The sequence below is a fragment of the Puma concolor genome, chromosome C1 (genome assembly GCF_028749965.1).
Source record: "Puma concolor isolate L17-30 chromosome C1, mPumCon1.1.hap2, whole genome shotgun sequence".
Classification (NCBI taxonomy): Eukaryota; Metazoa; Chordata; class Mammalia; order Carnivora; family Felidae; genus Puma; species Puma concolor.
Window position 1 is genome coordinate 129,054,403 of NC_141674.1, and position 24,536 is coordinate 129,078,938.

A 24,536-nucleotide genomic window follows, 5' to 3' on the forward strand; every position below is an offset into this window, starting at 1 on the left:
AAAGTCTTAGGGTGAAGTCATGATGGTAAGTTTCTTAATGGCCTGGAGGAGTTGACCAGAATGAGAGCCATTCTCAAAACAACATGATTTTGAAAACGATTGTAAGAAGTGTAATGTTTGATTTGAAGAAGAGAATAATGAGGGGCCTATCATAATTATCCTGAAATATTTAAAGAGCTGTTATGATCATAGTAATTACTATATTAGTAATCATGTCGACTAATAATATTAGTAATAATAATAATATTGACACCTCCACGCATTAGTCACATTGCACCCATCTCATGTAATTCCCACAGCAACCCAAAGCATTATGTACTATTATCATCCCTATTTTGCAGATAGGGAAATAGATCACCATGATGGTTCATGGTAGAGTCAGGACTTCATCTAGTTTCATCTGTTCCTTTCTCTCAACCGCAATACATATTTCTCTTTGTGAGTATGGGCGTAGATATTCTTATGCCACGTTCAGCTCTTGAGAATAGATCTATTACTGATGATAAAATTTTCTGGATGGCAAATTTAGGCTCAGTATAGCTAAATGTCAAGTAAGTAAATTTAAAGTCATCTGTTTTTTCTGTGTTAAAGATTTTGGAATTTATTCTTTAGGCAATAGGCAGCCACAGAAGGATTTCTGGCAGGAGTGTATTAGAATTGGAAAAGGCAGGGAAAATAAGATTATCTTGTGAGAAGATTATTACAATAGTCTAGGCAAAAGACGATGGAGTCTGGACTTTGGACAGATGATAAGGGGCTACAGGATAGGAGGCAGATTCCAGAGATACCTTAGAGATGGGCAGGAGAGACTGGTGATTGACTGGATGTGGTGCGTGAGGAGAAGGAAGACTCAGAGATGCTTCTTGAGGCAATGGAGTGCTTGGTGACACCATTACCCTAGATGGGTTAGGTAGGTTATAAGACTGATTTGGGGTCATGTGGGAAAGTAATCTGTTTTTAGACTTGCTGAGTTTAGAGTGCCTGTGTCACATCAAGGCAGAGATACACCTTAGGCAGTTAGAAATGAATCTCAAGTTCCAAGGAAAGCTCAGAGCTGGAGGCTGAGGTTGAGCCAGTGTGGTGGGAGCCGTGGGAGTGAATGGACACTCCCAGTGAGACCGTGAAGCGCAAGACGCCTGGAGAGCCCAGGACAATTCACAGAGTAGTCATGTCTGTTCTGGCCATTTAGCAGGTGTTTGCTGGTAGAGGGGCACTGCAAAGAGAAAATTAGATAATCAAGCTTTAAATCACAAGAGAACATGTTGTTTTTTTGAGATTGTCTGCTAAATAAAGCAATCTGTGTGCAGCTGAAAAATTTCAGTTTTCTCTTACACAAGGCTCCCAACAGGATAGAAACAGGAACAACTGGTTCCGGGGACTATGATTTTGGTATTCTTAAGACCTCTGCTCCCACTCTCTCCCATGCCTCAAGCCCAGTGATCTGGGAATTAGCCACTGTTTTCAAAATTATGTTTGGAAGAATGTCTGTGTTAATGACATACTAGAAGTGTGATAAAGTTTATTGGGAAGGCATCAGTTCAATGGGGGCCTTTTGTTTTATTTTATTTTTTTTGTATAAGAGACTAAAACCTTTCTTTTCCTTTTTATCTTTTTAAATACTTTTCTTCAACTACAGGTGGAATGCTAGGAAGGCCATCTCACATGTTTTCTTCTCTTCTATTTCTCGACAAGCTGTGTGACTTTGTACAAGACACTCAGCTATCGGGGGCTCAACTTCCCTTATCTTTTAAATACAGGAATTGGGCTATATTTTCTCTGAGGTATCTTTAAGCTCAAAAGTTTTGTGATTCCATGATTCAAGCCCTGCACATAAATGCCATTTAAATGTCATTGGTTAGATCACCAAAAGGCTAATAATTGTATAATCAGGGATAGATCAAATATCATTGAAATAAGGTTCCTTAAAGATTGAAAGAGTTTTATAGGAATGAAGTAAGAAGCATTTTTTCCCCCATGTGGTCAAAATCTTCATTTTGGTATGAGCTCTAATTAAATTAAATCCTGAGGAATTTAGACTGGAAATATAGAAGACCTCCTTCTTCCCTGTCTGACTCTAAAGGTTACAAGATAATAAATAGAACATGGTTCTTTTTGGAAATGTACAGTTAGGAAAGGTGAGTAGCTATTGTCTTAGCTCAGGCTGATATAACAGAATACCATAGTATAAGTGGCTTCAATGATAGACATCTATTTCTCAGAGTTCTGGGGGCTGGAAGTTTGAGATCCAGGTGTCAGAATGGTCAGGTCCTGGTCAGGACCCTCTTTCTGGCTTGCAGGGCCTACCTGCTTGCTGTATCTTACATGGCAGAGAGAAAGAGAGAGAGAGGGGGAGCAAGCTCTTTTGTTTCTTCTTATAAAGGTATTAGTCCCATCACGGGGACCCCACCTTCATGACATGATCTAAACCTAATTACCTCCTAAGGGCTCCACCTCCAAATATTATCACATCAATAGTTAGGGCTTCAACATATGAAATTTGGGGGGGGGACACAAACATTTCATCCATAATAACTATCTTGCTGAGGAAGTTGCAGCTCTAAGTAGGGTAAATCTACCTAGTGGGTCTGCTTTGACAAATAAGGACATGAAGGTCAGACTAGACTGGGTAGGATATTGTTCTCAAACCCCTGAAGAAATATCATGTGATAGATAGACCAAATCATGGTTGGAATGGAAGGCAAATTGTCCTTGTGGGAGAAGCATGCTAAAAGGCATTGTGGTAATGGGGTTAAAAGGGATAAACAAGAAGCCAGATCAAGGAATTGGTGATGAGGAGGAGCAGAAGCAAGTCGAGGATCAAGATGTGAGGATATGTTCTGGGAAAGCAGTTCTGTATAAAGGTTGATACACAACGGGGACATTCCTTTCTATGTCCCCAGATACCTGTCCTGACAGTTTTGAGAAGCTAAGTAGAGCTAGACACTAGAAGATAAACTGTCTTTAGTCTCTTGGAATTCTCATTTTAGGGAGAGGACACTGTTAAGAAGGGAGGGGTGTCTTTCCTTTCTTGAGGGCTTTAGAAATTGGACTGAAGCTATATAATATTGTGGCGTCAAGATATGCCTGTGTATCATGGCACCTTCACTTTCTATTTATTTCACTGGGCTTGGAAACATACCCTCAGATCTGTCCTGTCTCCCATCCTGTCACTGTCCCCACTCTCCGCCCCCTATTTTAGGTGAGTCATCTCCTTCCAGAACAGTGACAGCCATCACCAAAATTGAGAACTCATTGTGACAAAAGGGCTGTTTTCACAGTTTTCTGGCAATGTAATATAAAAGTTCACCACATCAGGCACATCATCTTAATCACTTGGGTCAAGAGAACCTCTAGATGTGACAAGTAGCTGCCTCCTTAGTTAACTTCTTCCTTCTGATTGGCAAGGAGAACACTGCAAACCACCAATGCATAGATGATCACTTCACTATTTTATTTTAGATTTGTCTCCATCAGTTCAAATAAGGATTTCAGCCTGAGTCTTTTGTGTTAAAAGGATAAATGGAAAAGAAGCCAATGCTCACTCTTAGGATGAAGGTGAGACATAGAAATGGTGTCAGAGTTTTGAAGTGCGCTGATGAATGCATTTCTTTAGTGTATGTCTATTGAACACCTATTCCATATTCCTGGCACTATTCCTCTAGGAACTGAAGGGTACAAGAGTAAACAGGCAGGTGGGGAGTTTGGCTCTAAAAGAGCCTTTATTCCTGTGGAGAAACAAATATGGAAATAGAAAAATATCAAATAATGATGAATACTATGCAAAGAACAAAGTAGGCAAGCGTGATTGAGAGTGAGTGGGGGCTACTTTAATTAGGTGTCCAGAAAAGCCTCCTTCAAGAAATGACATTAATGATGAGACCTGAATGGGAAGAGAAAGGCATCTCATGCAGGTCTGGGAGTGATCATCAAGGCACAACACAGAGTTGGCTCAAAGACCCAAAGGCAGCACTGAAATTGGCATGGTTTAGCGACAGAGTAGAGAGGTAGGGGATGACTTCTCAGGGAAAGATAGAAGCCAGACATTAGGAATTTGGAATTTATTCTAAGAGTATTGGGAAATTATCAGAAGGTTTTAATCAGGGAAAATTTTTTATCAATGTACTATTTAAGAAGATCACTCTGGCTCCTCTGTAGATAATGGATTGTAAGAGGACAAGATCATAAGAAAGCAGGTCAGTTAGTAAGCGGCTACTGTTACCTACTCTGAAAGACCATGATGGTTTAGATCACCATTTTGGTAGTGGAGATGTGGAGACATGGATACAAATAATTAGTTATTCCCTTGTGGATAAAGTGACAGAAGGAAGGAATGACGAGTAATTTTTAGGGTTTGGGGTTGAGTAATTTAACAGATGGTGGTATATATCGAGGCAAAGAAGACTGTGACAGAAGCAGGTTTGGGGGAAAAACCAATTTTCAGTTTGAAGTACATTGGTAATGTCAAAAAAGATGTCAAGCAAACACTTGGATATGAAGCTGGACTACCAAGGATGCCCAATGTTGGTGTGGCAGAGAGAGTTATTGTTCACTGTATATGCACATATGTTTTGGTACGGGTCATGTGACTACTCTGGCCATGGATGATGTCACTTTGGGCTGAAGCACTGAAGAGAAATTTCAAGTTCTCTGTGATCTCTCTTTCTGCTGCCACAGTGACCACCAATGTTCCAGATGGGAGAGCCTTGAATGTGAAGCAGAATGCCTATTCCCTCTGCTAATCTGTGTTGGTCACACAAGATGAGAGAGAAATGAACCTTCTTGTGTTAAGGCATTGAGGTTTGGGGGCTCATATGTTACTGTAGCACAACTTAGCCTGTACTGACCAGTACTGGCACATAAATGTATTTATGCCCTTTCAGTAAAAAGATACTACTTGACATCATGGGAATGGACATTTTCATGTAAGGAGAAAGTACAAATGGAGCGGAAAAGAGAGCCCAGTCTAAAACTCTAATGTGCTCTAACACACTGGGCTTGAACAAAAGAGGAGATCCAGAGTTGTATAGTGCCTAGGAAGTTAAGAAAAAAAGATGAAGTATAAAAATAGGAGTCCAAACCCATTTGAGCATGAGGACTGATTTCGCAGCATGCATAGACATTGCAATGGCAGTTGTGTTTTCCCTACATTGTTGGTTACAGGAGAGAGCCGGTGCTATGATTTCTTGGAATGAAGTCATGAGTAGAGCACAGCACACTGCAAGAGGCTACATTGGTATGCTATTTCAAGCCAGTAGGTCACAAGACCTGAGGAATTTTTGTCGTCGTCGTTGTTGGCTCTAAATTTGGGCAGGTGCAGAGAGATCCAACCTGGAAAGCTTTTCCTGACTCGCCCCACACTAGGTAATACTAGATGATCCTTCTTGAGGTTTCCACCAGGTCCATAGGAGGTCTCCAAGGCTTTTTAGATTGCAGTTTAAGGGTATTGTTTTCTCAGTAATCATCTCTTCCAGGACTCTCCCTAGCACTTACAAAGGTGTCTGTCATAAAGCAGATTTTCAGTGTTTGTTCAATTTATGGACAGTCCTTCCTGGCACCAGGCAGTATCAACTCCCACAAACATGAGGTGGTAAGGGTGCTGGTGATAAGGTGGTGAGTGTTTCTTAACCAAGTGTTAACATCAATGACCAAAGGAAGCCTAACCTCCTTGTTCAGATTCTTCACCTACCTAGACCATCAATAAGTACTTACCAGATGCCTGCTGGGTACCAAAAATTATGCACTGAAGGAAAGATAGGAAGTGGCTATCTTACCCTCAAGGCAGTTAACAGTGCATTTGAGAGGATGAGGCTAATGGCTATGTAACCATCAGAGAATAGTAAGAGACAGTGTACAGTTAATTGAAAAACTGAATGGCACAGACAATGAGCATTCTAGGAGTTTGATAAGGGGAAGAAATAGATGGATGTGAAATAAAATTAGATCTAGGAAAATCTCTTAGAGGAGGTGGGACTTTGAGGCGAAGTCAGATCTGCAAGACTGGGAGGGACACGTAGAAGTGCTGAATCAAAGCTTCCAACTGTGAAGGAGCAAGTGAGGAGACCCCTGAAACTAGAGAAAGGGTGTTTATTGGGCCATGGCAAGAAATATGGTTGGAAAGATAGGGTGGGGCCAGATTTGGTAGGATTTCAAAAGTCAGTAAACTGGTAATCTATGCCATTTGTTTATTAATATATTCATTTGCTTGTGAAACAATTATTGAGTCCCTACCATATACTAGCCACTATTATAAGTATGGTGTGTGTGTGGAGGAAGGCATAGTCTCTGACCTCATGAGATTTACATTGTTGATAGGAGGATAATAAAAGCATTGAAACAAGTATGTGGAAATATTTAAGATTGTGATAAATATTATGAAGCACAGAAAGGCAGATTAAGGAGATAGAGAGGGATGGAACATGCCATTTTCTACAAGGGAGGGTCAGGGAAGGCTTTTCTGAGGAGCTGATATTTATGAAGAGACCGACCAAGTGAGAGGATGAAGGGAATAGTAGATTCCTGGGAATCACAGTGATATGACAGAGAGTATTTCAGGAAGATAACATCATATAAAGGTGGAAAGTCAATGAGGAAGCAGCAAGAAAAATGGCATAAATCTGAATCTATGAAGAACATGCTAGAGTTATGAAATTTTCTCTTATATAAAATTTGGTTTCGACATTGTATGTATTGGGGGTTTTTCTGTAACCCAGACAATTGGGAATTATGGCTAAATGACCAAGAAATGAGAAAAACCTCTTTCGTTTGTTCTTCCTGACGTTCCACACTCACAAACACGGTAGCTTGCGATGTGTTGACAATATGGTCATTTTCCAGTGTTTTCTATCCTTCCTAATTACAGAGGGACCTGGTGCCCATTAGATAGACTGGTGTCCTTGAAAAACAGCAGAGTAGAAGATATAGGCTCTCATGCCCATCTTGTCAAAGTTAGGCCTGTGAGTATTGCATGGCTTTGTGCCCAGTAGAAGAGGATTAGGGTTGCCAAATCTTTGGATAATAACAAGCTCCAATCTACATAACACCTGGTCTTTACAAACCAAGTCATTATGAATGTGATCCAAGTTGTCACTCCAGGGGTTTTATTATTTCCAAATTAGTCGGAGTTGTTTCTTATATATATTGAAGTTGCCTGCCCCTGTTCTCTTGTTTAATGTGGATCGAGTGACTGCCTCTCCTGATTCTGCTATGGCTTGGTGATGTTAGAGAACAGTGGGGAAGAAAGGACCATCATACCCTTGATTTATTGGTCAGTAAATATTGTTGGAGGATAAGCAACAAAATGAAGAACTCAGATAATACTGAGTGGAGAGGGGGCATTCTATGACAGAGCTCAGAAGCAGAGCCTCAGAACTGGGCAAATTGACGGCAGGGGGCAAGGGGTGGGGGGTTCACTGCTACTCATCCTATCTACAATACAAGTATGTGACAAGAAAACAGACCCATGATCCAGTGACTGAGATGAAGAATTTAGGATTTTGGATCCTGGGGTAAAACCGCATGTCAGACTTGAGGAGATCTGGGAAGGCAGAAGTAGAAATGAAGAGACGAACAAAGCCTTCCCAATATCCATCCACCTGTACGGTTCTCTCCCTTTCTAGTAAGTCCCCATCATCTCTTGCCTGCATGACTGTTCCAGTCTTGCTGCTCTATTTGTTGTCTCTGAATGGCATGCTGGGGACCTTTCAAAAGTCTAGATTGATCATTTTGCTCACAGAGTTAAAACCACTCATTGGCTCACAAGAACCACACATTCTGGTCCTTGCCTGCCCTCCTGCCCTGCCTCATGTCATTCTGCCCCAGGCTCACTAATGTCCAACTTCTGTCGACCCTTATGGGTTCTTTGTGTGCCAAGCTCTTCAAGCCACAGGGTCTTTGGTCGTATTCTCTGCCATTCCCCTTCTTGGCTAATGTCTACTTATATGAGATGCAGTGTATCTGACCACAAGAGACTGCCTGGTCAGATCCTAGCTTTTTCACTTCTCAGCTGTGTGACTTTGAAGAAGTTGCTTATGCTGTCTATGCTTCTCTTGTAAAATGGGGTTGATAATAGTGCCTGCCTCATAGGCTAGTTATGAGGTTTAAATGATGCATGTAAAGGACTTAGCCCAATGTCCAATAGGTAGAGAAAATTCACTAAATATTACCTCTGATTATCTTTTGGGTCTCAGCCTAAACATCATTTCCTTTGAGAGAACTCACCTGAGCCTTTTCCTTCTCTTCTATTCCCCTCTACTACATTTCTTTTTTCACAAAACTCTTTTCCCTCATTTTATATGCTTCTAATATAAAATAATATATGCTTGTGTGTCTGTATACTGTATTATGCCCCATTATATTATAAACTCCATGAGGGCAAGGACTCAGCCCCCTATATCACCAAAAAACAAATGTTATACAAGTTCTAGGAACACAACAGACAGCCAACAAATATCTTGCTAAATGAATGACTGAAGCTGATGGTTCAGGAGTAAGTTTGTGAATGCTGAGTGTCTGCTGGGAAAGCATTGGTGCCTCACAGGGACTGCACTGGGCCAGAAGCCAAAGGAGTTCCACTACACTACTTTTCAATACATTATCTTTACATTGTATTTTAAGATGTTGACACATCAAAATCAAGTTACTGGACCAAGCTCAAAACTTACACTTGTATGCCAGGATGAAATGTTCTTTTTTGGCTGAAAAAATGTTCATATTTGCCATGGAATCTCATCCAACCTGGAATTGGCCTGAATGAATTGTGTAAATTATGACAACCATGGTGCTCCCCCTCCCCCGAATCCTGTTTTGCCTACCAAAGTGACTGAACATTTGACTCAATTCATTGCTTCAGTGGTGGGGCTAGTGTAGACCTGGGAAATGACTTCTGGAAGGCAAGTCCAAAATGTTGGCCCAGGCTTGCACTTCTTACTCCTATTTTACATTGGGCTTTTTTATCTACATGCTTTCTTTATCTCTTATTTGTGTAATGCCAATACCTGTCTATTTATTTACACAGCACTTTCCCATCTAGCTTGTTAGACTGTATGGAGAATATCATGTTCAGAAAGAACAATGACAAATACACATAACAACAAAAATGAAAATTTAAACTCCATCAGTATTTGGATAGTACAGGGTTACGTTCCTCTGTGGGTCTTTCTTGGGTCTCACTAGTTAGTGACTAGATCCCAAGAGACTTTCTCTTCCCACCTCCTCTCCCCTTCCATTGTTCTCTTGTTTTGTTCCCTACTCACTGGAAGCCTGGAGGTGACTGGGGCTTTTGGCATCCCTGTGTGTGGGGTTATGAGAATTTGTAATCTCCAGCTTATTTTCCACATTGAAACACTGATCTATTCCTTACATATAATAATGTCACGTATCTTTCATGGCCACCTCTTTCAAATCCTTTCTTATTTTGTAAAAGTCCCCCTTACCCCCATCAGCCTTTGCTGACAATGTCTCTTTCCCTGCCTGTGTTATCTTTTTAATGTCTATAACCTGATCTAGATTTTGAGGGCAGTGCTTTTATCAAGGACCAAAGCTGATTATCTTGGCAAGAAACTCATATTATTAGTAAAATATGTGTTTAGAACATAAACTGGGAGTCTGAGGTAGAAATGTCTGCCTTATCCTTTTAATGGATTTTTATGCAACTGAACAGTGTCAGAGAATGTTCAGGCACCTTATACTATTTGACTACACTGAAAAACCTGTTGTCAGCATAGCGCCTTAATGAAAAGTGGCTATTTTGTAGTTTAAGGAGTCAGTAAGCTAGCAAAATCTAGCAATACTTAAAGCTCATAGTTCTTTGTATGTTTAGAAATAACTTAGATTTCATCCTTATGAATTACATATTTTTGATTTTAAGAAGTCCAGTGTCTACCAACATAATTGCCTTGTAGCTATTATCTCTTGTATCCTCAATTCCAAAAACAGGGGACCAAATACAAACAACAATGGCAGAGGAGGAAAGTGACATCTTAAGAATCAAAATATTCTTATGAGTACCCTAAGTGATCACTGACATAGAGCTGGGGGTAAGTGAGAATGGGCTAAAGTTAAATTAGAATGCAGGTTGTCATCAAATTGCCAGCCTAAAGAAAAGTATACATATCACTACTTCTGAAGAGGGAGGGAGATACATAACTATAAAGATATCCATAAATGACATACTCAGAAGTCATCCTTGACGGCCTCTTTCCAGAAGGATTGCAAACATAGATCTTTCCACCATATGGCTGTGCCTGCATGGGATGTGGTCTGAAAACACTTTGTCGATTCTGGGAAGACTGAAATCCGGGAAGCCTGGATGTAACAGTTCAGGAAAACAGAAGTGTTTTTCTTTGGCTGTTGTTTCTGAAGTTACTTAAATGAGACTCATTGGCTATTGATCTGTATATATTGAGATTACAATAAAACATAATGGACCAGTTTCTCTTTCTCCAGGCTCACAGAATTGGGCATTATATTTCTTGGGAGTAACAAATCACAGTCTTGGATTTGGGAGAGTATTCTAGGATATGAACGGCAGCTGATTTATTTTTAAGACAGTGATGTCAGAAAGAAAAGCATAACCCAGAGTGTGACGGCAGTGCTCACTGAGAGAATAAGGATTGCTGTTTAAAATATTCAGTAAGGTGGGTTCCCTTTTCCACTTTCAGAATGGATCTGATCCATTCAGGCAAGATGCATCAGAACCCCTCCCCATTATATTTATAACATTCAACTTTCTCTTTTCTGTGGCACTTACATTCTTTAATTTTTTTTTCCTGTGACAGCCCTAGCTGCTCTATTTATCTCTTTAATCTAATTTGCGCTATGACACCAAGCTTTAATTTTCTCATGATTATTTTGCTTCTTTTTAAGCACCCATGGTGTGCCAAGCATTGGATAAAATCGAAAAGATACAATCCCTGCTGTCGCTGGGCTCGCTCATTTAAAGAGGCATGACAGGCAAAATATCCTGTAATTGGCAATAGGTAGTCCTCATACTTATCCCCCTTTCTCCCTTTTGAAGAAACTTCTTCATCTCTTTGAACAAGCCTAAGAAGTTCCGTAGATCAAAGGTGTCAAAAAACCAGGGGGGTGTGGAACAAGTGTCAGAGAGCAAGCAAATGGCTCTCAGAGTCTCTGCGCCTAGCCTGCCCACGTGCTCTCTGCACTCCTGCCTCACCTGGGCGGACTCCACTCTCTCACCTCCTCCGCTGCCTTGGGCACCCGCCACCCAGGAGCCAAAGGCTCTTTCCCTCCCTCCTTGGTACCCGCCTTCCCACCTTCCAAACTCCAGGAGTTAAAAACCCCTCTTAAAAAGAGGCTGGAGCTAGCGGTTTTCCCAGACTGGTCTGCATGAACTGACAGCCTCTGAGAGCCGTCAACAAGGGGACAGCTAGGCAGGTGCGGACCCAGGTTTTGGCGTTCCTCCTGAGTCACCCCCAATTCTTTCCTCTGTCTTTTCTTCCCACTGGGATCTTTCCTGTCTTTTTGCCTGTGACACTGAAGCCCTTTCTTGCCCAGGGACTGCGGAGGAACGCCCGTCCATCGTGGCCCGGGCGGCACGGCTCTACGTGTGTGTGGTTTGTGGGGTGTGTGTGTGTGTGTGTGTGTGAGAGTGTTCCCACGCAGCTGGGTGTTGGGTGGGGGCGGTTATAAATGATGAGTAAATCACCCCCACTCTCCCTTTCTCCCCTCCCCCCCCATTACTTTGTGGATTCCCTAGGCGCAAAGCCCTTGCCCCAGTCCGTGGCGGTCAGCAGCTTGGGTATCCCAGGCTCAGGCCATTGGGGGAGTCCCCTTCACCCGGCTTGCTCCTGCACCCCGAAGCTTCAAAGTTGCGGGAAACAGTCGTGGGGAGTGCGGGAGCCGAGGTTGGCGCCTGCAGCTCTCGCCCGGGGCAGTGGGCTGAGCCTAGGGTCGTGCGGGTGCCAGCTAGGAGAAGGAGGGGGGTTGAGGGGTTGGGGGTGGTGGTGGGAGGAGGAGGCGGGAGGGGGCGAATGGAGGGGAGGGGGGAGCGGCCGCTGGGGGAGGCGAGGCGAGGCGAGGCGAGGCGAGGCACAAGGTGGCTCCCCGCGGCCTCGCGCCCCGCGGCTCCCGGGGACGCACCAGACAGCCAATGGCTGCGCAGAGGTGTACAGCAGATGGCGTCCGACTGCGCCGTTCCTTCCTCCTCCTCCTCCTCCTCCTCGTCGTCCTCCTCCTCTTCCTTCAGTGCTGAGGTTGCCAGACGCTGGAATGGGTGGTCTCCCGACACACACCACCATCTTTCTTGCGCTCGGGAAGCTCGGGGCTCGGCGGCTCCCAGAGGCTGCGGCGGTGGCTCGGGCAAGGCGGGTGAGTGCGGCCGCCCTGCGCCCCGAGCGGGGAATGCCCAGCCCCTGGCCGGCGGCGCGGTAGAGAGGGGGCAGCAGCCAGGGTGGCGGGGTGGTGGTGGTGCTCGGGTGGTGGTGCTCCGTGGGCAGACTTTGCTCTTTGCTCTCCGGGCAGCTTCTCTCACCCTCTCTCCCTGCCGGACGCGGGAACTTGCAAGCGGAGCTTCCCCGAAGCCTCTGGCTTGGGGCTGCGGGAAGGGTGCAGGGTGCGGAGAGCCCGGGGCTGGGCGGGTGGAGATACCCCACACAGGGACTTGGGCACAGACCTAAGACAACGGGACGGAGCCATGGAATTGGGGTGGCAGGAGCCGTGTTCCCCGACTTCCAGCATGCTTTGGGGGGATGCTGATGAAGGGACCCAAAGGTTCCCCCATCCTGCCCGGGAGCCTCAGAGCCCAGGATTGGAGGGCGGGGAGTTCTGCGGGCTTTGCAAACAGGTTGACTGAGGGTTCCCTTTCGGTAGTGCAGACTGTGAAATCTGCGCGTGGGCGTTCAGTGCCCCTGGAGGATAGCTGAGCAAGTCGAGAAGTTTTGCAGTTTCCTCTGATTTATCAGTGGAGTGTCAGTAGGCTACAGCAACAGTTTACATTTTCATTGTCCCTGTTTGGGGCGAGGGGCGAGCTAGGGAGGATAGGACTACTGGGTCTACGGAGACATCTAGCAGTTTATCAAGAGACAACTGGGAACCGAGGGTGAGAGTGAGGGGCAAGGAGGAGGACGCACGTAATTTCTACAGCATCACTCCATATGTTCCTGTCACCTTTCCTTTCTAGCACCCCCTGTATTATTAAAGTTATTTGAATATGCAAATGAACCTCCCCTTTTTCAAGTCTGCATAGTTTGAGTCTAGAAGTTGGAAAGCTTGGAGTGTATGTGTTTGGGGAAGGGAGGGAGCTTTAAGTTCTCTCAATCTCCTTTATTTAAATATAAGAGGAAGAAACACTTTATTTCAGGAGAAGGGTGTGTGACCTACTGGTACTTTTTCTTCAAAATATTCGGAACATATCTTAAGAGCTGTTACAATTCTATTTGATTCAGTGTGGTCAAAGGGGAGTTTGACTTAAGATTCTAATACTTGGGCATGTTCTGTGGAAGAGGCCAGCATTATTTGGTGCTCTATTCATTGCCAGGGTGGTCTGCTGTAAGTGCATTTGTACTCTGGTAAATGACAACCTAGCTGGAGAAGCCTTCTTGGTGTTTTCCAGGAGTGCACCTGTGGGTGTCTATTATCATGGAAATGGTAGGGTGCATGTCAGCTAGGCTGTAGTGTGTGTGTGTGTGTGTGTGTGTGTGTGTGTGTGTGTGTAGTCATGTGCACGTGCATCTGGAGTTTCCTTTTGACAAGCAATCGTGGGATGTCAAGATGATACATTTATCTTCCAGGCAGTGTCAGGACAGTCTGGGTTTGTTGGGTAACTTGGAGGCAGTGATCTCCAAGGAAGCCTTTTTTTGTGCTCTGGACCATACTACAGCCATTGCTGAAGACTTCCTGAAATCCATTTGGGATGTAACTAACCAAATCAAGCAATCCTATCTACTAGTGACTGAAGGGCTCATGTATTTGTGGGTTGAATGCTATATAAAGTCACTGTCTTGAGGCTTCACTTTGAAGCACTGCTGTTTTTAAACCTCAATGCCATTAATACCAGCAGTCTTCTTTTAAAACTTAATGTGGCCAGTTTTCTGCTTTCTGTGGGTAGATGAACCAACCTGGCAGCTTCCCTGGAATTGGCTTCTTAGGTTTGGGCTCTGTGTGCGTGTGTGTGTGTTTCCACCTAACTGCTGGGAGTTGAGGATTGGAAACTCTTCCTTGTGGAAATTAAAGTAAACAAGAATTATGCAGAGAACTCCCCTGAGGTGTGACAACACGCACAGATACAATTGCTCACTTAGAGACTGTGGGATGGTCTTGCACATTAGCACCGAGATCGTTCTAGCATCGCTGAACATTCAGTCCATTCAGAGTTCTGAAGATTTGAGACGAATCCACGATGAGTGCTTGGAGATGTATGGTGGGGGAAAGGATTGCCTACTGCCAGTGGAGTCTGATAGTCCAGTTTGAGGGTTCATAACAAGTTGGCTTACTTTATATCTACCTTAATATTTAAATCAACACTTGGGAAATGATCTTTACAATGTCTCTTATTCCTCTGTGGGTGACCCTCCCCATTGTTTTAATCAAAGCTGTTGCTTGTTAAAGAATTTGAAGTGCTATGAAAGGAAGAGTGTGAGGCAGGTAGACAGAATTACTGATCATAAGAACAGTATGAACACAGACTCCACTCTTTCCAGTATTGACGTTAATTGGCAAGGGGCACCTTGCCCCTTTACTGAAAAGTAAAGGCACCTTTCTGGTCTCTTCTGAGTGTACCTTTTGAGAGAATGAAAGTAAAGAATTAAAGAAAGATGGTGCTGCTATAATGTACTTCATTCAAAAGCCTATGAAGAACGTTTTCTACTTTGCTGCAGCTCTTGTTTCAGAAGCAATGACTCTTTTATTAATATCTGTGAAAGAAAAGTTTGTCCTTAAATAAAAGTCTGACAAAGCATAATGAAAAGGAGCTAAGTTAGTGGAAGAGGAGTGTCCAAACAAGAAGAATTCCAAAGCATATCAGTTCATGTTAATTACACTTCACAGACCGAAGGCAAAGTCATATGATTTCTTCAAAGGAAAAAAATCTTGCCCCAACTGCAGTTTCACTGTTCTGCACACCTTTGTAAAGATTAGGCATGAACGTAATAACATTGCTTCAGAAGTTTGAATAGAACCATGAAGAATAGTTGACTGGTCCTATTGAATTAAGAGTCAGAATGACAAATGGTACCATATATTAAGTACATGATCAAGACAAACAGATTAGAGGATTCTGAGAGGTGACGGCTATACCACTTGGTGGAGAAAAGAACAGCACCATTAACAACACAAGCTCAGAGATTCTCTACAGAGAAAGCGTAAAGGCCAGGTCTTTGGCTAAATAGAAGGTATTCTGTTATTAAAACTACTAGCATGAGCTATTTAGATATGCTTTTGGATTGTTGAATGTGAACTACACATGAATACCTCATATTTTTAAAAGAAGACACTTTTCCAGGATATAACTATAAAAGAATAAATTGCATTCACTTTGAGCACCAGGCAGCTTCCTAAATATAATATAGGTCCTTAATTTGGAGCTGTTAACAAGATTAATATCTAAGTGATAATTAGCATGTTAAACCTGTGAAAGTGGAATGATTTTTAAACTCTGCTTTTTTTTTTTTTTTTTTAAATTTTTTTTTTTTCAACGTTTATTTATTTTTGGGACAGAGAGAGACAGAGCATGAACGGGGGAGGGGCAGAGAGAGAGGGAGACAGAGAATCGGAAACAGGCTCCAGGCTCTGAGCCATCAGCCCAGAGCCCGACGCGGGGCTCGAACTCATGGACCGCGAGATCGTGACCTGGCTGAAGTCGGACGCCCAACCGACTGCGCCACCCAGGCGCCCCTAAACTCTGCTTTTAATTCTAGAAATTTTGGAGATTGTGAGTTTGAGTGTGACCAGTGTTTTAGCAAATGTTAAGTCTGTGGCAGTGTTGCTCCATTGATAAACATTTTATTCAACCTTTAAAATTTCTGCACTAATTGGGGTTCTTTTGTTGATGTTTTACTCGTGTTTTCATGGGTGGTTATTTACAATAACTAGCAGTAGCTATTGATGAAAGCAAGTGAAAGAGGATTAGGTACAGTTCCCTGTTGGCTTGTATGAAGCTCTTGACTGAAGAGATAGAATATTAGTGAAATCCAGTCTAGGCTTCTGAAAGCAGCCTTGGAGATGCCGTGGAATAGAGTCTCAGCACTAGTAAGAATGTACAATTATTGCAAGGTAGAAAGTTCAGTTCAAGTCTTGGTTTGTAATCTGAACAGTTAAGTCACACAGCATATATAAGAACTACTATACTTTAGGAGTATGTGTATACTGTGGTGACAAATAAAAGCCAGTAACATTTCAAGGCATCACTATTCATACTATCTTTTGGTCATTAGGTAGGTTTGCAGTTAGTGGATTCTGAAAGTACAAGTCTTTGCTGTGATGTGGGGACCTGTAGAATTTTTTGTAGTTAAAAAAAAGAAAATTTCCCATATCAGGCAAGTTTGGTTATTTGCCTACATGTAAGGATCTGTAAAAATGCGGAACTGTTTCCTAGGAAGAACAAAAGGCTATAATTGTTGAACTTAGGTATTTTGCAGCCAGGGACATGATGCTTGCTTTTGATTTTGCCTCTCTAGACATATTTTAATTATGAGCCTCTTAAAATTAAATATGCTGCGGCTAAAAACAGAATCCTAAGTAACTAGTGCACAAACAATTCTTCAATGCCTTGACTGGAGAGAAACTCTTTGCTGTTTTCCACTTGCCTGCATGAGGGTTGGCTGTGGATTTGTGCCCTAGTGTCATGTTAGCAAACAGCTCATTACTTCTGGAAGAATCATAATGTTGAGAAAAGCTTTCAGCCTCATAGCAGTTAGACACCCTTGCCTTGTTCTTAGATTCTAGTTTGGTAGTAATGCATATTTTAATTTTTTTTCAGGCGGGTATTTAAAAAAAAAACAACATACCAAGTAGCGTATATAAATGAAAGATTTTAATTATAATAAGACTAAGGCTTGCATTAATCTCTCCTTGAAGAGCTTCCTTCTGGGCTCTCCTCTATTGATTTCTGCCCTTTATGCTTACGTTAGACATATTCAGGGTGATTTGGCCAGTGTGCTCTGATATAGCCTTACTGGTTGTAAAAATGTTGTAATGCATCTGTACCACTTGATACATGGGTACTGTTCTAAGCTCCCTGAAGATCCCGCCACTACCTCAATCCTACAGGCCACTCCCCTGACACCTCTCAGATCATCTCTTGTTACAACCACAAAGAGAGTCACCACTTGGTTTGTGTGACAGGGAGGCAGTGGGTCCAGCTTCAGGCTATTGCCAGAGCTTATTCTGATCAGTTGGTGCTTGAGCCCTAGCACTTGGCATATATTTTTATCTTCCTTTGCTATTTTTACTTCTAACATGAATAAACGTAACCATTGGCACTATCAAGTAGCTGAAGTTGGAATCTGTTTAAATTTACATTATAATTTTTTTATAGCTAACATTTATTTAAAAACACTTAAATATTATTATATGCATATATTTACACTGGCAAAGAGCTCAAAGGTACCTAGATCCCATTGCGTTATCAGGTCATAGAAAGCCATTGTAACTTCACTTTAATTTGTTTTCCCCCAAAACATAAACCAGGCATACAAAGTCATATCGTAGGTAAGGGGGAAGAGCCAGATTTATAACCCAGGTTGTCCACTACAACCTTCTACCACACAACTGTCTCAGACTACTTAATTAAAATGTATGTATGTGGGAATAGTTGAACAAGGCTTTTTTTTTTCTTTTGGAGAAAAAGTAATTATTTTTTTCCATCTCCATTTCTAGTCCTCAGAATTAACTCAATTTATTTTGTATTAACTTCCATTCATTTTTGTGATTAAGAATTGTTAATAAGGCTTCATCTCACCTGAGCTGACCCATTCTGTGAACTGGAACATCTTCTGGCCAGTCACGGAGAGGATTGGGATGTTCTTGACTTTGCAGACTACTAAAGAAAAAATTTTTGGTACTTCCTTCTGGATCTCTTCTAGATAAAAATAAAAACAAGCACTGCTAGGTGGGCCCTGAAAAACACAACTCAAGTTATGCTTCCTTCTTAAACAGAAAAAATAGTGTTCCAGGTAGCACATCAAATATACTCAGGCCAGCTATTAACTCCTTACCACCCACCTCTCTCTAAAAGGCCTGCCCCTTTAAGTCATGCACAAGACCCACACTTGCTTAAAAAGGCCCCAAATGCTGCTATCTCCACCCCCAAACTCCAGTTATCCAAATTCTACCTATTAGTCAAGACCTGGTTTTAATTATACTTCCGCGGAGCTTTCTCTGATTATGCCGATTCACAAAGCCCTCCCTCTGTCCGAGCAACTCAGGTGGTAAATTCTAATTTTAATGTTTGATTGAATCAGCTTTCTTATTAGCATCTACTTGTGGAGGTCTGATAGTAAAGGATTTGAATGAGAAAGAACACCACTCTCTATTGCTCTCTGTTGAGAGTTCTGGAAACTGTTGGGAGGGGAGAATGTGATTGAAAGTAGGGGCCTGGGTGGTAACAGCCCTTTGAGCATCCCTAAGGCAAGGCTTACCAACATACTTGTAGGCAAGAAAAGTGATTGCTAATTATGATTTACAATATACTGCATACCAGGCTAGGTGCATTAGGATCAGTACGTCTAACCTTCGCGATAATGTTGCAAAGTCGGTTCTTTTATTTGGTGTCATTTTTTCATACTGGGTAATGGAGGCTGGGGGATCTTTGGCACCTGGTGTAAGGTCAGTGCAGCTGGTGGAGTCCTAACCCAAGACTTGCATCCTAGTCTGTTGGACTGAATGGCCTATTCTGCTCCTCATACGCCAGATTGCCCTAGAGCCTGAAGTTCGGGTCAACAAATTTAGTCTAAACCTTGGCTGGTATTTCTTCCAGGTAAGAGAGCACACACAGACTCACTGCCAGAGTCGCCACACACAACAGAGGTGACTGACACGTTGAGGATTGGGGAATCACTTCTACCTGGAGGCAGAAGTGTCACTTGGAAATATTGGAAAAGGCTGTGCTTTGATTTGACACAGACCTTATGCATGAAGACAGTAATGTCTTAGAACTGTAGAGAGCTTGAGACATTCAAATCCAAAAGTGCAGGCTTCCTGAAGAACCACTGGAAGATTCAGAAAATCCAGGCATACTTAGGAAATCCACATCACGTTCCTTTTCATTAATGGCTTATCATGAAGACAGAATTGTTCCGCCAAATATGCAAAAGATTAGCACTGAGAGTAGCAAAGGGGAGAACCAGTCTTCACGTAGGAGTATGGGTAGACTGGCAGTGGTCACTCCTGGGATCGGGCTGAGCAGTCTGGTCAGGTGAGTGCCCTTGTCAGTTCTCTTTGCTTCATGTCATCCTAATAGGAAAATATCGTTAGTTGCATGGGGCAACCTTGCTAAGAACAGAAATTGATGGTCCTTTGGTTGGGCATGTACGGACAAATCATATTTCTAAAGATCTGTTCCTTAAAAGCATGTTGCTGGGTCAGCATGAGGTCTCTTGACATGAACTTCCATGGGAATATATAATATCCTCATTTCCAATAGCAAAGTCCCTTAACAATTTTTATAGAAATGTAGTGTTGGAATATGACCAGTTTCTCTCTTTGCTTCTGGCTTAATCATATATAAAGAAGCTCAAAAGAGTCAAAGTTGTAAAGAGAGATTTTTATTTATTCCAGGATTGAACTTTTTCACATTCAGAGATGTCTAGAAATGCCATACACTGTCTCAAGGAAATGTGAGTTCCCCATCTTTGAGGGTATTCAAACTGAGGATAAGCAATGACATGCCAGGGTACTCTGCAGAAAGGATGTGTGCATTGGATATTAATAGCAGATTTATTGAGCACATACTATATGCTAGATAGTATTCTACATATATTAATTCATGAAATCGTCTAAAAAGGCTTGGAGTTGATTGTTTTATTATTCTTTCCATTTTATGGGTGCAAAAATGGTAACTGATTTGCTTCAGATCAGGATCTGTACTCAGTCAGTCTGAGCTTAGAACAGAACTTCTCAACAGAAATTGAGTGCAAGCCGCAAATACAATTCACATATGCAATCTTAAATTTTCTAGTAGCTGCATTGTAAAAGGAAAAAAAAACCCATTGAAGTTAAGTTTAATAGTATATTTGCTAACCTAATATATCTAGGATATTATCATCTCAACATGTATCGATTATGAAAAAACTATTAATTTTTACTTACAAGCACATCTCTGTTCAGACTACCCGTGTTTCAAGTGCTCAGTGGCTACCTGTGGTGGGGGTGGCCACCATATGGGACATGACTAGAACCCGTACCAGGAACATTTCTACTCTACCTCTGTCTGTTGATGGCCAAGTTTGTCTCCAAAGCATGCACCCATCAGTCATTGTGTGTGTGATGCCATTCATCTGTTTATTAATTTTGCCCTTAAATGCCAGCGTGAATATTTCTTTAAAAAAAACTTAAGACACTTCCATGACTCCTGTCAGGAACATATTTACTTTAAAAACCTGTAAAATAGGAAGATTTTTCTGTATCTCATCTGTTAAAAAATGAATCCCATATGTCTTTCATTTGTGAAGATGGAGTGTATCTGGATTGCTTCCACTTTACAACTATTCATACACATTATGAAATCGCCTCGCCCTTCTCATTTCCAGGCTAAAGAACCTAGTTTCTTTTGTCATTTGTTATTTTGTTTGTTTTTTTATTGGTTTGCTAGGGCAGACGTGTAGCCTGATGCTTATGAAACGGGCACAGCTCAGGATCTGTGCCTCTCTAGTAACAATGAGAAGGGAAGAGTAACCTTTACCAAAGAGTGAACTTAACCACTTTTTTTCTCATTTACACTTCACGCGTATTTCTCAGTTCTCTTTTACTATATACCCTTGTAATGATTACTGCAGTCAGAAATGACATGCAGCCCACCACAGTGATATTTCTGACCAAATTGTAGTAATTTTTTGGTAGGTTTGATTCATTCCCTGGCAGGTAGTATTCTTCCCTGTGATCCAAAGGGCCTTTCTCAAGTAGAATTTCTGACAGTAACCGACCCTCTGGGCTGCGGCATGCTTCAATTGAAAAAAAGCAGAATGTGACATGCCTTTCATTGTGCAGAACACACAAAAAAGTCCTGTGTCTCCTTTGTAAGTGCAACCTCTATTCAGCTATACATGCTAACGTGAAACATTTTAGTAATTCTAAGTCTCTTTGTGGGGGCATATTACATGGGTAGCTTAAGTTTGACTTCAGTTGCTTATTAAAAGAAAAATATTAAGAGCAAGGCTTCAGTGGGGATGAAAGAAGAATTCTAAACTTCATAGGGAAGAATTTCCTTGTGGAGACAGACTCTAAGGATATGTCATCTAATATTATGTGCATGAATATTAGATATTTCATTTGGATTATAGAGTTGGTGGAATTAAAACATAATGCTTGTGGACATAGTATATCCCCAATGTGGCACATCTTTTAGTTGTTTTTTTTTTTTTTTAATAACTAAACAGTTTTCACACGGAAAGACAAACCAATGGAAAGTGCAAGATGCATTTGTTTGTGAGCCAAATGAATAAATTCAAAGATGATTTATTGAGCATCATCTGTGTCCCTGGCACAGAATACAGAAGTAAGTTTAGGACACCAGCCCTGATTTCCAGGAATCTGCAGTCTAACTGGGGAGATATGACATGTGTATCCTCTGCCCTTAGCAAAGCAAATTACCTTATTTATATATGTCTAGCTCCCTTATGAAGTATAAGTTCCATTAAGCAGGGGTGCATCCTACTCACATTTGGGTCTTCTGCACCTTGCAGAGAATAACTATGCAGTGGGCAGGGGTTGGAGTAAATGGAAGTGGTACATTAATTTTATTTATACACATGGATTAAAAATAGCTATAATACCATATTTATAATAGAGCCACTTATATAAAAATCTCATTTTAAATAATGAAGACTGGGGAGCCTGGGTGGCTCAGTCCGTTAAGCATCTGACTTCAGTTCAGGTCATGATCTCACGGTTCATGGATTTGAGCCCTGTGTCAGGCTCTGTGCTGACAGCTCTTTCTCTCTCTCTCTCAAAAAATAAATAAACAGTAAAATTTTTTTAAATAATGAAGATAAGTAAAATCCAGTGCCATTCCCTTTGCTACTGTGCTTACCCTTCTGCTGACTCCAGTTGGTGACTTGTAGCAGTTCAGCTGCAGTTGAAAAAGATGGTGTTAACCTGAAGGAAGTGTGGGCCTCTTAGAATGCCAGTGTCATAGTAGGATTTAACCTCAGCCAAAGACTCTTTCAGGGTAGAGAATATAATAATAATTCTATTTTGTTATGAGGATGAAGAAACTTGACATTTACTCACATTAATCCTTAGAAATATGGATATGAGAGCTGGGGAATGGGATGACACAAAAAATATGTTTACATATGTCTGTGTAGAGTTTCCAATGACTACTGAAGAAGATAGTGATTTAAAAGATCCCAAACCAACAAGGAAATCGTGAGAAAGAAGAGAAAGCAGCAGAGGTGTGACACTTCCTAATTTTAAATTTTACTATAAAGCTATAGTGATCAAAACAGTATGGTACTGGCATAAAAGCAGACAAATAGACCAGTGGAGCAGAATCACAAGCCCAGAAATAAACCCAAGCATATACAGTCAACAAATATTTGACAAGGAAACCAAGAATACTCAGTGGAGAAAATATAGTCTTTTCACTAAGTGGTGCTAATATAATTGGGTACCCATGTGTAAAAGATGAAGCTGGATCCATATCTTACACTACTCAAAAAAAATCAAAATGGATTAAAAATTTAAAATGTAAGACCTGAAATGATGAAACTTGCAGAAGAAAACATAGGAATAAAGCTCCTTGACATGGGTCTTGGTAATGATTTTTTGGATATGACATCTAAAGCAAAGACAAGAACACAAAAATTGAACAAGTGGGACTGCATCAAATTAAAAAGCTTCTGCACAACAAAGAAACCATCAATAAAGTGAAAAGACAACCTGTGGAATGAGAGAAAATATTTGCAAATCATGTATCTGATAAGGGTTGATATCTAGAATATATAAAGAACTTATATAACCCAGTGGTGAGAAAACAAATAACCCAAATTAAAAAAAAATGGGCAAAATACTTAAAAAGGCATTTCTTCTAAGAAGATATACAAAAGACCAACAGGTACATGAAAAGATGCTCAACATTACTAGTCATTAGGAAAATGCAAATTAAAACCACAATGTGATATCACCTCACACCTGTTAGAATGGCCATTATCAAAAAGACAAGAGATACATGCTAGTGTGGGTAAGGGGAAAGGGAGCCCTTATGCGCTGTTGGTGGGATTGAAAGTTGGTACAGCTACTATGAAAAATGGTATGGAGGATTCTCAAAAAATAAAAGAATAGAACTACCGTATGATCTAGCAATTCCACTTCTGGAAATATTTTCAAAGAAAATGAAAATGCTAACTCAAAAAGATAACTGCGCCTCCATTATTTATGATAGCTAAGAAATAGAAACAACCTACCTGTCCATTGATGGATGAATGGATAAAGGAATTGCAGTGTGTGTGCGTGTGTGTGTGTGTGTGTGTGTGTGTGTGCGCACGCGCGCATGTGTGCATATACAAGGGAATATTATTCTAATAAATGAGGAAACCCTACCATTTGTGACAACATAAATGGACCTAGAGGGTATTATGCTAAATGAGATAAGTCAGACAGAGAAAGACACCTACCATATGATGTTACTTATATGTGGGATCTAAAAACCAAAGAAAACAAAGCCCATAGAAAAAGAGATCAAGCTGTAGTTACCAGGGGGAGAGGGTTGGGGGAAGGGGAATTGGAGGAAGGTGGTCAGAAGATATAAATTTCAAGTTATAAACAAGTCCTTGAGGTGTAATGTGCCATACAATGATGATAGCTGAGGCTGCTGTAGAGTATATAGGAAAGTTGTTAAGAGAGGAAATCCTAAGAGTTCACACCATGAGGAAAACACTTTTCCTTTTTTTTTCCTTTCTTTTCTTTTTGTTGTATCTATATGAGAAGATATATGCTAGCTGAACCTGTTGTGTGATAATTTTACAACATATGTAAATTAAACCATCATGCTGTATGTCTTAAACTTCTACAGTGAGGTGCATCAGTTATTTCCAAATAAGACTGGGAAAAACCCAGGCCTTTATATTTATGAGTTAGAACCCCTAGTTCTTTAACTTCTGGATATTACTTTTAAATCTGTGGTTGTTCAAATTGAGTTCTACCATCTTTTTGTGTAGTGTCATCAATGTTTTCAGACTTTCTCTAATTCTAAGAAACTCATTCTGAAGAATGAAAAACCCCAAATAACAATTCAGGAGCTTCTTTCATGTTGGAACTGTTCTTGAAAGAGATAGATGCTCAAAGAGTTAAACAGAGAATTTGTCTTCTGGCCATCTGGCTTATTAGGAGCTTCAGTGTTCTCTTCTGCTACGGAGCCCTCAAGTCCA

General features: G+C 41.4%; 1 protein-coding gene across 5 annotated transcripts in view; it reads left to right on the plus strand.

The window, feature by feature from the left end:
* THSD7B (thrombospondin type 1 domain containing 7B) overlaps positions 1 to 24,536 on the plus strand; it is a 1,494,436-nt gene that overhangs the window by 607,785 nt on the left and 862,115 nt on the right. The window contains exon 1 of one of the 5 annotated variants that reach the window (XM_025935097.2): positions 12,048 to 12,324. The exons of the other annotated variants lie outside the window; for them this stretch is intronic. The gene's annotated coding sequence lies outside the window, so the exon portion shown is untranslated. Of the gene's footprint in view, positions 1 to 12,047; positions 12,325 to 24,536 lie in introns of those variants that run through there. 5 annotated transcript variants of the gene reach the window in all.